The sequence below is a fragment of the Polypterus senegalus genome, chromosome 3 (genome assembly GCF_016835505.1).
Source record: "Polypterus senegalus isolate Bchr_013 chromosome 3, ASM1683550v1, whole genome shotgun sequence".
Taxonomy (NCBI): domain Eukaryota; kingdom Metazoa; phylum Chordata; class Cladistia; order Polypteriformes; family Polypteridae; genus Polypterus; species Polypterus senegalus.
Window position 1 is genome coordinate 68,801,373 of NC_053156.1, and position 20,922 is coordinate 68,822,294.

Genomic DNA, 20,922 nt, shown 5'->3' on the forward strand with positions numbered 1-20,922 from the left:
TGACTGCAAGAAAGCCAAAGTGAGTTAAACAAAGGCATTTTAGCAAATGAAAAGTAAAAATGGCATTTGGAGATATTAGGGCGTTCCTGAAACTAATAAACAAAAAAGGTAAACCGATTTTGCCTTTTTGGCCATCTCTGACAAATGTTTAGTTCCTCCCTATCAGATGGGGTACCAATTGCACTTACCTACTTTACACATACTAAAGCACCCCTCTTCTCATAATCACACATTATTTTCCACTATCCCTCACCTATTATTTAGCTGTCAGTACACCCTTTGTCCAGCTCTTCTCCAGACTTGCAGGTTTAGTTGCTCTTTGGCTTAAAGGGCCTTTTGAGGCTTATTTCATGTCTACTTCTGAGGTCCAATTAGTGTCCACTTGGAACCAATCCAAAGGTTAGGAGTTGATCTCCTTTTGGACTAAGGAAACCAGGCTAGGGCTCCTTTTATTGGCTACTGCTGTCTCTACATTTTGCAATATAATATTGGTGGTAATAGTGTAGGACAAAGTGAGCATTGCCTGTTCTGCTAAGCTTGTTAGTGACAGACAAGGCCTGTGTTAGCAGGGAAGCTGATGTCCACCTTCACTTTCCCCCAACTTTACACGCCAATCTCAGCCCATACTTAGTAAAGGTTTAAATCTCAGATAAACTAACATCTTTTCACAATATCCCTTCGTACCAGAAGCCTTCAAATAGACATCCAAATCCAGAACAAAGAGCTATAATTCAAAACGTGACAATTGAGGTGAACAAAATTATGGTCCTATAAGCAGGCACTGATTTTGTAACTGGAAGTGACTATAACCCAACCTCTTTTTGAGGTAGAAACTGTCAGTCTCTTTGGTTTGAGGACCTGAAAACTGAGACCCGCTCTGCCAAACCAACTCTTGTGCCAATGGGCTGAAAAAATGAGAAGCAATTAATACTTCCAGAGGGGAACTTCCACATCAAAACTCTTGTTCCAGAAAGTGGAATGCTTTTCTCTAAGAAGTTGCAGGGGGCAGAGCAAAAAGCCTAGCTAAGAAAAGCACAGTACGCAACAGACAAAGAACCACACTGCAAAGGTAAAGAGTGCCTGAACCCGGAGCAACAACAGTAACAACTCTGCCCAACAATGGACACCATCCTTAAAGACTGGTATCATAAAACTGTTTATCTGTGTCAAGATACATTAGAACTCTAAATAGCAAGTAAACAACCAGCCTATTTGTTATATGTTTGTCTGCCTAGTCCAAGCTTATTGAAATTGCAGCCCGGGTGCCAGGTGAAGCCCAGAAACAACCTCTGAGTGGCCCAGCCTGTGGTCCTGATAGACCAAGAAAAACATATTCTGCAAGTCTTCGGCAATTCCTACATAAACTCCTACAGTAGTACAGACAATGAATGCAACAGTCCACATAGCCTAGCAACATTCATCCCACAATGCAGCGTGTTGTTGTGTGCCTAGAAATGGTGGTAGTAATCTATGATACAGTGATTTTTTTCTTTTGTGACGGTACACATCGGTACATTGTACTGGCACCTCAGCAATTACATAGGGTTGTGGCTTTGACTACATATTGAATGATTGTTGTGTGCTGAGTCTTAGTTGTGTTTCAGTTTCATCAAGTTAGTGTGAATACGGGTTTATGCAAATGAATCTAATTGTTACTCCAATTAGAGCCTCATTACTGAGAAGCACTGTCCCCACACTTCTTTCTTAATATGATTGGTTGGTCCTCCACTCACATGCTTCGATTATGCAGATTCATGGCTGCTATGAGGATGACAGTCAGCCATCGACCTTCAGAATTAGAAAGACTGCATTTAATGAAAACATGCAAAACGTTTGGAATTTTTTGGAAAACACAATCAAATTAAGTACTGATTGCTTTGCAGGACTACGTAACAACTTTTTTGTGGAATGTAGAGCTCATTATTAACCTGTGGTTAATATTCTTCAATTTTGTACATTCTGTGTTTGTAATTTTAAACTATCAAGCATAGGATTGTGCAGTATAGTGCTCCTATGCAGGTGGTGTACTGGTAGTGCCGCTGCTTCACAATAAGGAGATCATGGGTTCAAGTCCCTGGTCCACCCTGAATGGTTTGCAAAGCGCTTTGAGTACTGAGAAAAGTGCAATGTAAAATTATTATTATTATTATAATTCTTGCCGATTTGTCAGTTTCAAATTTTAAATGTTGTGTGTTTTCACCAAATAAACAAAACATGTAGCTCTAGGACTGTCAGCCTCTATATACTTTTACAGTACCTCAGACTTGATCCAAACTTCACATATGTTTACAAAAAAAAAGCACTGCTGATCACACATATCGTAATTTAAAACAAACCTGTGTTCCCTTAGTGTGCAGTAGACGTTGAATTCATATGTGTTAGTTACTGTTATCACTTGTTAGGGGTTTGTGCACTGATTGGTTTATGCATTGTTAGTCTTTTTTTATTCTATTAAGTGCACTTTATGATGTGCGTGGGTCATATATGACCAGACTGTTTTTATTTCAAAAGGTAAACAAATGTTATTCCTAACACTGTCCACTTTTTTGATTTTATGCACTTTGATATGTGCCTAGTTCAGATAGAACCAAAATGTTTATTTATTTATTTGTTTATTTATTTATTTATTTATTTTGTTTTAAAATATCTTACTACCTGCAGCTTACCTACCCAGCTAAATTTCTTGGTTTGAAAATCTGGCCCAACTGAATTTGTCTGCATCCTGTCATATATGTCAGTGTATTTATGCAGTTATCATATTTGTATAGTCATTGAGCTATGCACATGCTGACAAACAGAAAGATGTTTGTAAAAGATGCAAATCTGAAGCACAGCAATTTAGCTACAGTCGTTACCAGATGAGGAATACTGCAGGAGAGTTTTCAAAAAGGCACAAGACATTATCCAGGTAACTGCTACTAGCAGATTTATGTAGACAGGGGTTTACTGAAGACTTTTTAGTTGAATTTAACATTTTGCCATTTACCACTCATTAATACTTGGAAACGTAAAGCCCATTGTGCATAATGGGGGACACATAATAGTATAAAACATCACTGTCAGAGCATTCTGTCATGAGTTCTATCCATTTTGTTTTTTCTAGTAATTAAAATGAAAGGTGCAGTATAACTAATATACATAAATAAGAATGTTGAATAGTTTTAACACTAAGCAAAATACTTAATAGCTATGCCAGATTTGAAGATGAAAGCTTTCATTGAAAGTTGTTTTTCTTTCCAAATCATAAGTGCCCGAGTAAATGTTAATAAAAATATGAATTATTTACTTTTTATTTTAATTACTTTAGTACTTTAATTGTGGGTGGCGCAGTGGTAGCTCTGCTGTCTCGCAGTAAGGAGACCTGGGTTTGCTTCCAGGGTCCTCCCTGCGTGGAGTTTGCATGTTTTCCCCATGTCTGCATCGGTTTCCTCCCACAGTCCAAAGACATGCAGGTTAGGTACATTGGCGATCCTAAATTGTCCCTAGTGTATGCTGGGTGTGTGTGTGTGCCATGCAGTGGGCTGGCACCCTGCCCAGGGATTTGTTCCTGCCTTGCGCCCTGTGCTGGCTGGGATTGGCTCCAGCAGACCCCCGTGACTCTGTGTTAGGATATAGTGGGTTGGATAATGACTGACTGACTTTAATTGTGTTAGCAACAGAATCTAGTGTAATCAGATATAATTTTTCTACTTAATTTTTAAATGTTAAACTTGTGTTGTGTGCCTGTCTCCTCCCACGGACCAAATACATGCATCTTAGGTGGATTGACAATTTTAAACTGGCCCCTGATATACTGTATGTGTGTGTGTATACTCTGTGATGGACTCTCGCCCTGTCCAAGGATTGTTCCTGCCTTCCACCCACAGGGGCAAAATAGGATCAAGCTTAAAAATGTCAACATTTTTTTTTCTAAATATAAATTTGAAACTTAACTAAATGTACAGCTAATATGACAAAATCTTTCTCGATAAAACAGAAGGGCAGAATATAATAGAGTATGCAAATGTGGGAACATTATTCTTTCGTAAATGTTAGAGTTCTAAGGGGATCATTTTAAGTACTTTGGTGAAGTGATTGCCTGTTTTACATGTTTTAAACCAATAACCAAATTTTTATGGAAATGTAAAAGTTCATGTTATCTGTATTACATTTATATGTTCATTCTGGGTGGCATGGTGGTGCAGTGGTAATGCTGCTGTCTCACAGTAAGGAGACAAAGGTTTGTGACCCGGACCCTCCGTGTATAGAATCTGTATCTGTTCTCCCAGTGTCTGCGTATGTTTCCCCTCACAGTCCATAGACATGCAGGTTAGGCGAACTTGTAAATCTAAATTGGCCTTTGTGTGTGTTTGATGTGTTTGCCCAGCAATGGATGGGTGCCCTGTCCAGGGTTTGCTGCTACCTTGCGCCCTGTGGCAGCTGGGATAGGCTCAGACACCTCCCGTTCTGATCTGCAGTAAGCAGGTCAGAAAATGACATAACACGTTCATTTTATTTAAATATACTTTGTAATAAGTTTGTTATGGTGACCATGATGCTGTGTCATGATATTAATTAATGTACAGTCATATGAAAAAGTTTGGGAACCCCTCTTAATTCTTTGGATTTTTGTTTATCATTGGCTGAGCTTCCAAAGTAGCAACTTCCTTTTAATATATGACATGTCTTATGGAAACAGTAGTATTTCAGCAATGACATTACGTTTATTGAATTAAGAGGAAATATGCAATATGCATCATAACAAAATTAGACAGGTGCAACATTTGTGCACTCCAACAGAGATATTACATCAATACTTAGTTGAGCCTCCTTTTGCAAATATAACAGCCTCTAGACACCTCCTTCAGCTTTTGATGAGTGTCTGGATTCTGGATGGAGGTATTTTTGACCATTCTTCCATACAAAATCTTTCCAGTTCATTTACATTTGATGGCTGCCGAGCATGGACAGCCTGCTTCAAATAATCCCATAGATTTTTGATGATATTCAAGTCAGGGGACTGTGACGGCCATTCCAGAACATTGTACTTCTCCCTCTGCATGAATGCCTTTGTAGATTTCGAACTGTGTTTTGGGTCATTGACTTGTTGAAATATCCAACCCCTGCGTAACTTCAACTTTGAGACTGATGCTTGAACATTATCCTGAAGAATTTGTTGATATTGGGTTGAATTCATCCGACCCTCGACTTTAACAAGGGCCTCAGTCCCTGAACCAACCACACAGCCCCACAGCATGATGGAACCTACACCAAATTTGACAGTAGGTAGCAGGTATTTTTCTTGGAATGCAGTGTTCTTCTTCCACCATACAAAGCGCTTTTTGTTATGACCAAATAACTCAATCTTTGTCTCATCAGTCCAAAGCACTTTGTTCCAAAATGAATCTGGCTTGTCTAAATGAGCATTTGCATACAAAAAGCAACTCTGTTTGTGGCGTGAGTGCAGGAAGGGCTTCTTTCTCATCACCCTGCCATACAGATGTTCTTTGTGCAAATTGCGTTGAATTGTAGAACGATGTACAGATACACCATCTGCAGCAAGATCTTTGGAGGTGATCTGTGGGTTGTCTGTAACCATTCTCATAATCTTGCACATATGCCGTTCCTGTATTTTTCTTGGCCTGCCCGACCTGGGTTTAACAGCACCTGTGGCCTTCCATTTCCTGATTACATCCCTTACAGTTGAAACTGACAGTTTAAACCTCTGAGATTAGTTTTTTGTAGCCTTCCCCTAAACCATGATACTGAACAATCTTTATTTTCAGATCTTTTGAGAGTTGCTTTGAGTATCCCACGCTGTCACTCTTCAGAGGAGAGTCAAAGGGAAGCACAACTTGCAATTGACCACCTTAAATATCTTTTTTCATGATTGGACACACCTGTCTATGAAGTTCAAGGCTTAACGAGCTAATCCAACCAATTTGGTGTTGTAAGTAATCAGTATTGAGCAGTTACATGCATTCAAATCAGCAAAATTACAAGGGGACCCACATTTTTGCACAGCCAGTTTTTCACATTTGCTTTAATTTCATACAGCTAAATACTGCTTCACTAAAATCTTCGTTCAGAAAACACCCCAGTACTCAGATGTTCCTAGGAAATGAAAGACATACCACTGTTATCTTTTTTGTTGAAAGTAAATTATTATGCAGGGTGAGGGGGGTTCCCAAACTTTTTCATATGACTGTAAAAACAAATCGACCCATTATTATTAGCAATTCTAAAACACTATCATTTTAAAACAAATTCCTATGCTCTTTAAAAAACATTCCGTATCTGTATCGGAAATCTGACACATAAAATCCTTGTGACGGTATTGATTTCAAAAATAGTGGTATCGCCCTTCCCTACTGCTTAATCACCATATGCAAATGAAAATCTCTGTAGGAGGTTTTGCTTTTGTATAGATTTATCATTTGAAAAGACCTGTATAGAACAGCTTAATCCTGCAGCCTTATGTGAAGGAAAAGGATATATAAGAACTAATGATTGCACCGTGAAGACTAAGCAGCATGCCAATACTACTGTTCTATAAAAAGTGCTTCTGTAAGTGTTTGGATTAATGTAAGTTGGAGCACACAGACTATTGCTGCATGTTTTGTTATCGGTTTGTTCTGATATGCAAGTATAGGGTGTTATAAATGTAATGCACCACCAGTCAGCCAAGACAGATTGGTTTCAGATTAGTTTGCCTATGTCAGCCTGGAGGACCAAGTAACATCTCTGAGGAGATCCAAGTAGGTTATACGACTCCTTCGTCTTCTAATTTCAGTGTGCCTCTTAAGATGAACTTATAAAAGGAATGCACACCTAGGGAAATGTTACAGGTGGTATTTCCAATGATTTCTCATATCTATTATCTATCTTTTTTGGAAGACTTTATTTTTTAACAAAATCATTTATACATATTATTGGGAGACTCCGTTTTAGTAGTTAAAAAGATATAGTTATCGCTTAACAAAGAATTCTTTTTGTTGTTCTAGAAATGAATCTAAGAGACTATGAAGCACATCCTAAACTAAGCAGCTGTAACCATCTTCATTCTGAAGCTACTGGAAGAGGTCCTGAAGAGCTCCGTGAAGTCTGAAGTCGGTAGATTTGTTTGATTACCTGGTCTCACTTTTATACTTGTTTATAAGAAAACCACTTTAACATTCCTAGCTTTTTTTTGTGCTGTTGCAAAAGTGTTTACCACTATTATTTCACAAAAAGAAGTTATCTCTTTTTAATTATTTTGATTATTATTTCCAATTACTTTGGACCATTTTCCATTTTTGTACAGATTGATATTAGTTACAGCATATTAATAAGGATTAAAAAAGAATGGTTTTGTAAAGGTTTAGTAAAAGTTATATGTTTAGATTGAAATTGGATGCCATTTCTTTTGCATACTTGTGTATTAGACAATTTTTAAAATGTTTCAATATTTTAACTACTTTTTAATGCAGCCTGGTTTGGACGAAGCACTGTGTCAATTTCATTTTTTTTGTTTGTAGTACAGTGCCAACAGTTCTTTCTTATTTAGTCAAGGTAACCATCCTGTGTTGGGGAGATGGAGATTATCTACCTCCAACTTAAATCTTCTACAATTTAAGCAGCTTACAAATATGCTTTTTTCATACTTTCTAGCTCCACTAATTGAAATACTTTTGCTACTTGTAAAAACACTTTGTCTTAATGTGTAAACTGATTAGCATTTCCTTGGTGCATTTTCTTGCTAGAATTGTGCCTACATACTTTTTTGACAATAAAGCAAAGTTTTAAGGAAAGAAGAAGGCAGATTCTTTTGACTTAGTTCTTCCTGACATATGAAATATCTTTCTGAATCTCCATAAGTAAGTTGATTCCTTTTACCTCCAAGTGTATAGTAAAAAATGAAACTTAGATTTTTAGCCACTTATAATATGTGTTTCCTCCCAGTAACACTTAAAATAAAACTTTATTCTCTGACTCTCTTTTTTCTTTGTATTTTTTTCTAGATAAATTGATTTAACTTTATCTTAGTAAAATGTAAAACAGGGTTGCATATATTATCTAAACAAATTGTCATTCACAATAATGTCATTAATTTGTCAGGGCATTGGAAGTAGTGCACTGCCAATTGCTTCCTTGCCCCATCCACTAAAGATTTTCAGGCCTGTTTATGTGTTTAAGACATTGCTGAAATGGCTTTGGTCAATAAGTGGAATGCAAAAACATACTGTATCTATTCTGTTAACCCCCTGGCCACTATTAGCAAAAAAGACTGTCATTACAAGATTAGTGAATTTATGGTAAAGACAATAAATGTCATGAGCTCCCATTTAGCCAGATCTTGTTTATCAAACAGACAGTCATTTAGACCCATGGAGAGCTTTGCCCTTTCTTGATCAAGTCATTCACATTACATCAGATTACTAGCGTCAGAATACAGTGTTTTGTCAGCATTAGTGCTTGAAAAATGTTGCAGCATTTGTATGTTAAAGTCTCATGATCATATAAACCCTTGCACCCTACCTTTGAGGTACTCAAACTCCATGTTCCCTCTGATCTGCAGAGAGCAAGGCTTTTTTCTAGGAAAGGGTTGTGACCACCAAGCTAGAGGTGCTAAACCACATCCCCACTGTTAAGGAGGGTGTCATTGTGTGCCAAAGATCACAGTCAGATTAGAGCAAGACACTAGATATGCAACTCTCAGTTCCCCAAAGTTGACATTTCCCAAGCCTATGCTCTGATTTTGTGTTTTGAACATCACAAATGAGAGGGGAGTTGAGACATACCCTTGGTGGATGCGGTAAGTTGGCCCGACTTTACAAGTATGCACACACATTTCTTTCTCCAACAATACAGGGTCTGAATAGCACTCAGCAGCTGTCACATAGCTCAGTTTTCTTGCAGCATTTTGCTCAAAATTATTTAGCTTATGTGTGCTTCTCCTAAGTCTACAAAGCACAAGTAGGCAGAAGTGGCAAACTGTCATTAACTCCTCAGAGATGTCCGTTGTGCTTTCTGAATATAAGGTTTTAGAAAAGACTTGAATTTTCTTTCTTTTGTCTCAACCTAGTATAGTTTTGGTCTCCATATTACATAAAAGACATCTGTTTTGGCCAATTCTGTGGCTGTTTTCATCTTGTCTTGCTGGTAGTTCTCAATCAAATCTGGAGAACTTCCTGCTACCATTACTTCAGGTAGCCTCCTTCTTGAGCTTCCACAACAACATTTATTTATATAGCACACTTTCATACAAACAATGTAGCTCAAAGTGCTTTACAATATTAAATTAAAAGGAAGTTAATATAAAACATTAGGCAGTAATATTATACAGCATGTAGCAAAGAAAAGGTAAGATCAAATGGCCAGGAGGAGAAAAAAATGAAATCCATTTGGGCTGGAGAAAAAAAAAACAAAATCTGCACGGGTCCCAAGGCCAAAAGGCCATCCAGCCCCCACTGTAAATCAGCCCTCATGGTTTACAGGCTTCACATGGAAGAATCTTCTTAGCTTCTCTAATTTTTGCAGTCATAAGATTTCACCATGAATGGTGCTGATCACCTTTTGGCTGTGGATTTGGCAGCTGTCCCACCTGCTGAGGTCTCATTGACTCATTGCTCCTGACCTCCCCAAGACACAGGAAAAGCAGAGGCAGCCATCACGCATTCCCATCACACCCACACAATCCATTTTTGTTTTCCAGTTCTGTTTAGAAGATCGTGCATTTATTTAAACCATCTCCCTACCAATAGCAATTCAGCAGTCACATTCACATCAGGCAGGTGTTCGTCTCAATCACATCCCTCCAGATGTCTCATAATTACTCAAACGAGTGCTAAAGTCTATCGTGGTGGAGGGGACACAGTCATTTTTAGATCTAGGTTGGCTGAAACCTTGGGCTTTGAGTAGAGGTACCTACAATAAACTTGTATGAGATTCCCATGGTTAAGTCAAGCCTGGAGAAGGAGTCCAGAGATCCCCACGTAGGGCCTGACCTAGACATACAGTTTGCTGACAAGTGTCTGTCTGATCCAAGGAGCCCAGTTGGACATGGCTTATAGAAGCTTTAAGAAGCTGCAAGACGAAGGAAGCAGGTTGGGTGCAATTCTAGTCAAGTGACTATGTGTGAATAACAACACCTTGCAATATAACAAAACGCTGGGATGCAAAAAGTGTGTGAGTCTTACACTAGGAAAGTTTGACATTGTATCAAATCAAGCATTCCTTCAAGAATAAGACTGCCATTGCAGCTATAACCATGTCTATAGCAATAAATCAGTAACATTAATAATATTAAAACGTCTAATAAGTAGCATACATTGACGTTTTAACAAAGTTTTCATTTAAATGGAGCACCAGAAACACAAATAACAATTTGGTAAAGTCTTACAAATTTTACAGCTTTTCCACAAGTCACATCACATCATGAAAAATTTCTCTGTTTGAAGCTTGAATTGAAAGGAACATTCCTTCCTTGTTTTACAACATAAATCCTGGCTTTCTGATAACTGATGAATGGCACAAGCAGCCCAGCAATCTTTGTGTGTGTATCAGCATGAAATCGGTTAGGCTGAACTGTCAGACATATAAGGCTAGTGATAAAGACACTCCCGGCACCACTGATCTGGTAGGCGTTGTCTGTTCTGTCAAACCACTGAATGCAATGGTGTAATTGCCAAGGATGGTAGCATGGGGGCACACCAAAAAAATAAAACAGAAACCATGTGGCATCCAGTAGCTGGTGCCTGATTTCCATATAAAACAATGTACAAATTGGGGAGACTTGAGTAAGAAATTATTCCAAAATCATTGACCCAAAACAGGGCTATCTGTTTTGTAATGGACACCGAGAAAGAAGTCTAACCTCTTCATGTTGTGAATTGTGGAGGGTGCCACATCTCTGTAGGTGAGCCTAACCCAACTTTATTTTGTTCAAGCCTTGCAATTACCCGCCTGACTTCTATCCCTTAATTAGAAATTATGAGCCTAACGAACACACAAACCTGACAATCTGCATACCTTAGCGTGCTTCTGGGGGCAGTTATTTGTCACAGAAAGTAGAAGATTAAATGTGTGCATAAAGTTTCCGTGGAGCATGGAGTAGCACTGCAGTGTGGCCTTGTGATTAGGTAAGTCGGCAAGTCACCTAACATGCTGGTGCTCCAGTTGTAACCATCAATCAATCAATCAATCAACATTTATTTATATAGCACATATTCATACAAAAAAATGTAGCTCAAAGTGCTTTACAAAATGAATAGAAAAATAGAAGAGACAATAAAAAATAAACATAAGTCTACATTAATTAACATAGAATAAGAGTAAGGTCCGATGGCCAGGGTGGACAGAAAAAACAAAAAAAAACTCCAAAGCTGGAGAAAAAAAATAAAATCTGTAGGGATTCCAGACCACGAGACCGCCCAGTCCCCTCTGGGCAATCTACCTAACATAAATCAAACAGTCCTCTTTGTATTTAGGGTTTTCATGGAAGGACCTGATGATGATGGTCACGTAGACTTCTGGCTTTCAGTCCATCAATGTTGGTGCATCATGATGCTTTGAGTAGGTGGTGGTGACGCAGGCCGCCTGAGTTACTTGTGAACACAGGCGTGTTTTCTTTACTCATGCACTACCGCATATATTTCATTCCCACGTATTCACTTATCCGCTACTATAAAAATTTTAACCACTTTTGTAACACGTTGGTCTAATCCTGCCTACTCACAGATAAGGTCCTTGCTGTGGGCTGCAGGATGGGCTCAGGGATTAACATCAGAGGGTTGTAATCGTGGCCCTATGCAGCAAAGAATATACAGTATATATAAATTCTGAGGGGCCTATTGTTCTGCATGAGCAACAAGTGACATTGAGCGATAGCAGGTCTCTGATGCCTTTAGATGTCCGGGACTGCACATGTGAGGTAGCCACTGAAACGTATACCTGGCAAGGGCTTGCAATTGTAACCCATACACTAGAAATTCCTAGTAAATGCTAGACATAAGCTTGTGCTGGTTAGGTCCCTGCCTTTGTACACAACATCCATTGCTACTATCAATTGGATTGTTTGGCAAGGTCCTTGGATCAGCTCCACTGCAGTCACTTGAGGCCTGTGGCAAAGTGCCTAAAAGACGATAGGACTTGACTGTAAAGGAAGTAAAAGTTGTAACAGGGTTTCAGTTGGCGAAACATTGAAAGGAGTCTTGAGGGTCAGTGTGCCTGCCCAACCCTGTTTCACCAAGGTGGTGTCCCGCCAGAACCCAACACCATTTTTCCCATAGAATCAATGTTTCAGTATTCTTGTTTTCCACATCTCTGATAGTGAGAATTGACTGTATCTGCCTTAAAAGTTTGTGCACCATTTGATGCCTTTATCTACTATATGTCACTTTTTTAAAACTGGGTGCGAGGCCCAATGAAATTTACTGCATGTGTTCTCTCCATCTTCTGGATTTCGCTAGTACTTGCATGCCTACCAGGCTGACACGCTTTTCAAGATATGCTGTTATGGCTGTGGAGCTTTGCCTTCTTACATGTTCTTTGCTGTTCGCTCCCATCACTAATAGTACAACAACGACAATATTTATTTTTATAGCACATTTTTATACAAATTAAGTGCTTTACAAGATGAAAGAAGGAAAAAAATATAAAATATGATGACGCAATACTAAGTAACAAAGAATAAAGTAAGGTCTGATGGCCAGGAGGGCAGGAAAAACAAAATCTGAAGGGGTTCTGAGGCCACAAGACCACCCAGCCCCCTCTACCTAACATAAATGATCTAAATCAGTCCTCATGGTTTTCAGGCTTCACGTGGAAGAATTTGATGATGATGGTTATGTGTACTTCTGGGTTTCAGACCATCAATGTAGAGACATCACGATGCTTTGATCAGGTGGTGGAGGTGCAGATTGCCACCACAGAAAACCAGAAAAAGAACAGCAGAGAAAGTAGGTGTTAGGACGGATTGCGGAGCCATGATAAAAATGATAATTCAATGCATATACATAAAATCAGTGTTGAACTAAAATGTAGCTACAAGAAAGCCATGTTAAAGAAATGTGTTTTTAGCAGTTTTTTAAAGTGCTCCCCCTTATTAGCCTGGTGAATTCCTATTGGCAGGCTATTTCAGATTTTAGGTGCATAACAGCAGAAGGCTGCCTCACCACTTCTTTTAAGTTTAGCTCTTGGAATTCTAAGCAGACATTCATTTGAAGATCTAAGGTTACGATTTGGAGTGTAAGGTGTAAGACATTCCGAAATATAGGAGATTGCGAGATTATTTAAGGCTTTGTAAACCATAAGCACTGCTCTGTATTTGAATGTGATAAAAGTGTATTGCTGCAGTTCAGATGTCTCTCTATCACAGGCCGTTTTGTAATGTAAATTAAATTATCATCATTAGCTGAAGTGCACATGTAGAGCAATAAAACTGACTCAGCTTATGTTGATTCATTATTATCATATGTAATATGTACAGTGAAATCTAGTGAAGTCCAGCTAACACGCACACATTGGCACTCACCAGCTCCATCATACCCAAGAACTGATTAAAATACAGAGCATCCATTTATTTAATAGAAGGCACAAATCAGCTTACTCCAGCCCCGTTTCCTGCCCACTTGTTCACTAATAACCGTTGCTCATTTCATATATTTTTATGACTATTTCAACTTGTTTCTCATACAGGTAGTGTACCATAACCCAATTGGGCTAAGGGTTCAAGTCCCACATATAACCCCTTGCAGAAGTCACTTAATCTATCTGTACTCCAAAGTGTAAAATGCACATGTGAACAGTTGTCATGAATCCGATGAAGCCTTTTGAATATTTGTGTCAGTTGCTCTATAAATCAAATGTTTTATTATTATTAGGCTACAGCCCCTACTTTATGGTCATTGTAGCAGGAACTAGTAGAAGTATTCTTAAAATGTATCTGGATATATTCTTGTTAATTTCCTTCTCTCTGTGATTGAGAGGAGACCCCCATGGCTGAAGGATTCCTGTGCTTGTGAGTCAATGAGTGGGCACGACACAGCTGGTCACCTTGGCGTCATATGTGGCTGATCAGTTAGTGTTTCCTTTCCATAATGAAGACGCTGAGCCATGTAATCACAATTTTTCTCACACTTTTTGCTTTTCCTCACCCGCCATGTCTTTTTCCATTTTGTTGAATTGTCTTCTTATAACCCAGACTACATCTTGTATGTCCCATGGGCCAAAGTTGTGGACTTGAATTCTTCCATTTCCATGAATGCCTAGTGCAAAGGCTTGTGACCTGATTCTTCCCTGCACCTGTCACTCTGCAGAGAGCGTAGATCGAGTCTTTTCTACCAAACCTGGATGTAAGCGCAAAGCAGTGAGTACATAAGTGAATTCTGAACTGAATTGTTTTAAAATCTTTTAATTTGAATTATTTAGAGGTGACAAGTAAGTAGCTATTAGCGATGCTTAGATACAACATTTTAAAACAAGACTCCTAGAAATGCAAGTTAATGTCATAATATCCAGTGATGAGCAGATCACACTTGTCTGCTGAGAGTATAAACCCCTGCACACACATGTAGCATAAAGTTCATTTTTTTACTGCCAAAACAACCACACACTGCTGGAATTTATGACCTGGACATCAAGTCTTCAGTAACGGAGTGGGAACTGTGCGCCTCTCCTTGCATTGTGTTGGCTTGAATATGGTGCCTTCACCATTAGACCCCACTACAACTGGAGTTACTGGCACTGTCATTGGTGGTCCTGTGCTTGATAGGCACTTGTCAGCTGCAGCTCCAACCCCGGGCTTTCCAAGGGTGTCTTGGGCGCGTTACTTTAAATCTCTCGCTGCTGATTCTGTGAACTCGATTTTCAGCCATGGCCAGTTCAGCATTTACTGTTAAAAAGATACAGAATAAAGAAAAATTAATTTATATTTTGAGAAGGCAGACCTGGAGGTGGCAAAGTAAAAGATGCTAAGATTTGCACTGGGTGTGACGAGGATGGATAGAATTAGAAATGAGTACATTAGAGGGTCAGCTCAAATTGGACGGTTGGGAGACAAAGTCAGAGAGGTGAGATTGCGTTGGTTTCGACATGTGAAGAGGAGAGATGCTGAGTATATTGGGAAAAGGATGCTAAGGATAGAGCTACCAGGAAAGAGGAAGGCCTAACAGAAGGTTTATTGATGTGGCGAGCGAGGACATACAGGTGGTGGGTGTTGCAGAACAACCTGCAGAATATAGAAAGATATGGAAGAAGATGATCCGCCTGGGCAACCCCTAACAGGAGCAGCTGAAAGAAGAAGAAGAGAAGGCAAGTGACTTAATGGTGCTGAGTAATGGGTGGAACATAAACTGAGAGTGGCAGTACCATTACAATTACAAGTTGCATTATAAGATCCTAAATAAAAAGCAGAAAATGACATTTCTACAGCAACAGTAAGTTGGGTCTATTAGCTTAGACTGCAGATAGTATGTTTATGCCCGTTGTTTCTCCTGGCACACCTCCCAATTCCAGGCATAATGTGCCTCTCACACCAGGAACTCAGTCAGGGCCAAGCCTCAGAATCATTTCTGGGGTCACTTTTATAATCAGCAGGATGCAGCGGTCTCTGATCATTAAGATTATTGCACCCTTGGCTACCAGTCTGCCCTGCTGTAACCCAAACCTCTGCACCACTGCCCTTTCTTAAAGTACCAAGTGATGGAGTGAGGCATTACATAAAGTGGCGATGAGATGGAAAGTAAGAAATGCACAACTGAAGTAAAGTGAAAAAACGTACACACACTTAAACAGAAGGTAACGTCTTCTGTCCATTTCTACAGTTCTGAACTTTCAGTGGCTAAGTTAAAACCTGAGACAAGTTGCCACTTCCTCTCAGTCATGTTATTTAATGGCCTTTTGTTTTATTTTAATTGTATTTCTATTCAATTGCTAAACACTTTGAGCTTAGGAAGGGCACATTATAACAATAATAACAATAGCAGTAATAACTATTATTATTACGGCATGCTACCATTTTGTTTTCACACTGTCTGTTGCAGTACCAGCATGAGACCAGGAGATGGCCCTATAGCCCTGCCTTTGGCCATCTCCATCACAATGTTTTCATCTTCATTATCTGCTAGTTTTATGACACATTATCATTTTGTTTGTTTTTCTCCATTTTAGTAGACTGATTTTATTTCTTTGTACTCTTCTGTAATTGCTCACTTTCATAGATGAAACTCTTTCTAAGCACAGAAGACGCTGAGACACCAGAGTGTAAAATGTTTCCCAGCAGTGTTGTGTTTTCAAGCTGAAGGGTAGCAGAAGAAATTAATCACAGTGAGCTCTGCGCGCACAAGAAGAGGCTGGGCAGGGGACGGCGCTCGTTTGAGGATCATGTCTGGAAGGCCTCCCACTGCTCAGGTTGCCGCTGTTATTTCTGCCATCTCCCGCACATTAAAAATCAGGTCACACTAATTAGACTTCGCCTCTTGTTCCGAAATGTCATGTTTCAGTTCCCAGCAGAAGCTGACAGACCTTGTGGCTGACAGATCTGAGGACGCCTGGCATGTCAAAAGTTTAAAAGGCTCCAGAAGGTGTCGGCAAACATGTTGGCATGCTAAAGGAAAGCGAAGAAGAGGATGAGGAGATTTAAAGCCAGAATCTCAGAAACTGCTGTTCACATTCTGGTACCACTCACATGTGCCATCTTCACAGGACATAAATGCAGAATTTAAAACATAAATGGTGTTCTAAGGTTGTCTGTATGGGTTGCTTTTCCTGTCACGGTATGTATACAGTGAGTGTCCACTTTTTTAGGTTCATCTTCCCTTCCTGTGTCAGTCCACAATGGCACATAAGCTGTGACATTTAAAGGAGGCAGACAGACACTGGGATCAAGTGTGGGTGTGGGTGTGGATGCAACAGAGCGGGACAATTCAGGGCTAAGATGAATGCTTCAAGTGGTGTTTAAATGCTTTGTCTTGGGATTACCACCTAGTAGTATCAGTAGCAGCCCACCCAAGGTCGTCAAGGAGGACAGTGTCACCACCACCACCCAGCAGATATCCAGCTAGACCATTAATGACTGGGTCTCATATGACAGACTGTCTATCTTATTACAGTGGAGATGACCACAACATTCAGTTCATTGCACCGCGTCACATATGAGGTAAAGAAGGTCACAATCACAATGAGTTTCATTTCAGTCAGTTAAAAAAAAGGGGGTCCTAGAAGCACAAACCAAGGAGACTGGAAGACTGAAAAGACAAAATCTGGTCTGAAGGATGACAATATATCCAAGCAAACCCCTTGAGTTTATGGATCCATCTCACTGAGACTCAAGTATGCAGGCTGCTGGTGGTGTAATGGTGGGTGTGACATCAGGTGCCTGGCAGAGCAATCTTCGAAAGCCACAGCACTGATGAAAGCCATGTAGTCGTGTGTAGGCAGGATAAAGAAACAGAAAAAAAAAATGGCCTGCAAAGGTTCCAGGAACAGGACAGTGGACTTGTCTTAATGGTGCCACCTGCCAGTGCCCAGATCTCAATATACGCAAGCAGCTAAGAGGTGAGTTACAATGTGCAATTTGACAGCTGATAATCTGCAGATCTTGAGGGCCACCACCCTGGAGCCACTCATTCAAACCCCAGCGTTGAGCAGACCGGACCAGCTCACTGCTATGTAGGGCGCCTAAAGAATCACACTTGGTGACAAGGATCATCAACTCTTCACTGGCCATCATTTTAGGGGTTGCCTAGTCGCCTAGCTAGCAACTTGCTTGGTTTCTTTGTGCCGAAACACTTAATATTTTGAGTGCCTTTCTATTGTCTGTTTAGCAGAGACTCAGCTTGAGTACAATTGTTTCATTTATTGTTTTTATGTTTGCGGATCGCAAGGTTGATAGAACATGGCAATTGCTTGACTTTTAATCTCATGAATGCCCCTCTCCCACCAGTACATGAATCGGTGCTCACTTTACTTCCCACAATGGTTAACAGGACCTTCAGAGATGACCGTTTATGAAAGCCCCCGTTACTCTCCTCGACCCTGCAGTGATTTTCAGTCACAGCTTTCATTGACATCACGTTAGTAAGGGTGTTCTGCATCTTCATGGACACAGCGATGTGCTGCTGACTCTGTGTTGTCAAGTCTTCACTCTCTCTAGCTCACCATCTGTCGGGCCTTTTACTGTTTCTTGATTTTTTTTTTTGTGATGCCTGGTTTGATAAAATGAAGTGCAGTTCTTAAAAATAAGAAAAGCGGGAAGCTGGGGAAGTGTAAATAGGCCAATATGGAGGGTTGATGGCACATCAGAAAGGTGAAAATGACACCAGCTCATGATGGCTTACAGCAACAGGAGCACTGGGAAGTAGGACAGGGATAGCAGGTGGGACTTAGAGATCATCTGTGCCCCCACAATATGCCATCATATCCAACACACTGCTGTCCTGGTGGTCTCCAGTTAGGTCCTCTCCACTTTAGCTCATTTCTGCCCTCTAGTGGTGACCAGTGGGTCTGCTGCATTACAAATGGGAAAAGGCACAGCTGACTGATGAAATGTGTGGCACTGCCATGCCATAATGCTCATTCCTGGTAGGGCAACTTTCTGGGTGATATTTTCATGGTCTCTCCTTGTACTTAATGCTGCTGCTTTGATGTCCTTACTCGGTGACAGAAAGTGCGTCATTAACTGGCATTGGGAAGGGTAAGAAGAGTGAGCCGCCATCAATAAGTGTTCGCACATACATTAATGTTAGCACAAGAGGCTTGGCTCCGTGACTCTGGACTGGATTAGCAGGATCAATCATGAATGGACTGATTGACCATCATTCTGAAAACAGCAGCCTGTGGCGTATTGTCAGAATGTGTGCAGAGAGCCATTGTATACTGAGACAGGGTTGAATATTGAATGCTCATGGAGGTTGCTTTTTGTCTGTCTTATCTCTGTGGTGACTTGTGCTTGTCTTAAATGAACAAAAACATGCAGCTGTGCAGCACAGACGACAATGAAAAGCAGGGATGTGGTGGTGCAGAGTTCAGCACTGCTGTCTGAGGGGGCCACTCATCGCACAGTCGCTCCATGCATCTGCGGAGGCTGTATGTTCTGCCAGGGTCTGTGTGCATTTTTCTCCCTGCTACATTTGCTTTCCTCTCGCATTCCAAAGACGCGCTGTTAGGCCAGCTGGTGTGTCTATGTGGGCCCTGCAGTGGATGGTGCCACCTTCCAGGGTTTGTTCCTGTCTTGTGCCCAGTGCTGCAAGGAACAGACATCAGCTCCCACAACCTTGACTTGAATTGCTTTTTTGTGATGTTTGGCATTTTATCATTTGCAGGTGGCTGACCCAACGTGACTTTCGATTCATCCTCATTGCAGGCTAAAGAGCCCTCAGAAGTGACAAATATCTGGGCCACCGCTGGCAGTGCGACTGGAAGGCATTTCACACAAATCTGCTTCATCCAATCGAGCCAAGCAGGAGATGGGAGCCTCGCCAACTAGCACTAGGTAAGAGATTGGAGCCAAACAGGGCAGGGTGCCAGTCCATTACAAGTCTCACTGACACACACATTGGCTCTTGGATGGGTTAACCTGACACACCTAAACACGAGGAGGACATGCGGCTCAACCAGCCATGTGCTATAAGGAGTCCAGTAAATATAGAGGGGGACGAGCACCTTGAATAAGGAGCGCTGTGCAGATGACACAGAGTGGGCCACTAATTTGATTCATGATTTGGCTTATTGACCTGCACTCCCTGTTCTCACACGGCACTGATATGTACTTGTTCTCCTGACACCTTTATCTAAGGCGACTTTCAACATCTGAGATACAGTTGGTTACATTTCTTCAGTTTTTCCATCTGGAGCACAGGAGGGTGAGGTGACTTGCTTGGTCACTCAGTGTCAGTAGTGGGGATTTGAACCCACAACCTTAGGGTTTGATGTCTAAAGCCTTAACCGCTACACTACACTGCCTGCTTTTATCTTTCTACAAAGCCTGCTGGGTGTGGTGGCTGCTATCTGCCCTGGTGTGGCACATCTGTCTGTCCATATTCTATACACTGAGGACTCCAAGCCCTTCCATGACAGCAGTCTCCAATAGAAGGCACTTCAGGTGCAGACTTGTCATAAACATGTGGGGTTATTGTCAAAAGACAATGGGCTACAACATACAGTAATGATATCTCATCTTGGCCGCATTCAGCAGCCCACCACTGACACACTAACTTGAGCTTACAAATCTGTCACAACCCAAAGGACTGTAGGCCACTTTGGAATTTATTTCATTTTTTTTCTATTATGGTAAATATTCACTTTGGGATAACGGCAACATCAATGTAAAGTCTTTACTTTTATTTGTAGTCTTTAGTAATGATCCTTTACAGGGGCAGACAGAAGAGCATCAAACTAAACACTCGGGCTGGGAATGCACCTCTACACGGACTTCATTTAAAGTAAAAAAACAGAAAGGCGTGCCTCGCAAATAGGGGGGCACAATAAAACTGGTCTCTGAACTGACTGCCGACACGCAGTGGTGGGCTTTTCAATGACGGACCGGCTGAAGCTGTGCACCGAGCGGATGGAGAACCACCAATCACTGGCATAAAGATGAGGATTATATTTCCATTCCAGCAAATGTTGTGATGGCATTGGGTTTGTCAGTATATTTCTGGGACTTATCAAATACTCACTTACAGTTTAAGGGACCGCTTTCGTAAGATGCCGGGTCAGGATGCTGGCTCAGGTCACCCTGATGACTCAAGTACCGGTCCGTCTCTTCGAGTAGCCTGTGTGCGCTGGAAGGCTCAAACGGGTCTGATACGAACTTGCAAACTCATTTATCAGCGCCACTTCTCCCTAGCACACCGTAAACCAGCGTACAGCCAGCAATTCCCACCGTACCGAGTAAAAGCCGCCGATTAAGCCAAATAAAGATGAACTGCCGGCCTTTGGGGTCACTTCAGGCCCACTTCAGAC

The 20,922-nt window shown here is 40.8% G+C and overlaps 1 protein-coding gene across 17 annotated transcripts in view; it reads left to right on the forward strand.

The window, feature by feature from the left end:
* epb41l2 (erythrocyte membrane protein band 4.1 like 2) overlaps positions 1-7,950 on the forward strand; it is a 336,181-nt gene extending 328,231 nt beyond the window's left edge. For all 17 annotated transcript variants that reach the window (XM_039747445.1, XM_039747453.1, XM_039747452.1 and 14 more), the window contains one exon: positions 6,984-7,950. The gene's annotated coding sequence lies outside the window, so the exon portion shown is untranslated. The remainder of the gene's footprint in view (positions 1-6,983) is intronic.
* The last annotated feature ends 12,972 nt before the right edge of the window (positions 7,951-20,922 follow it).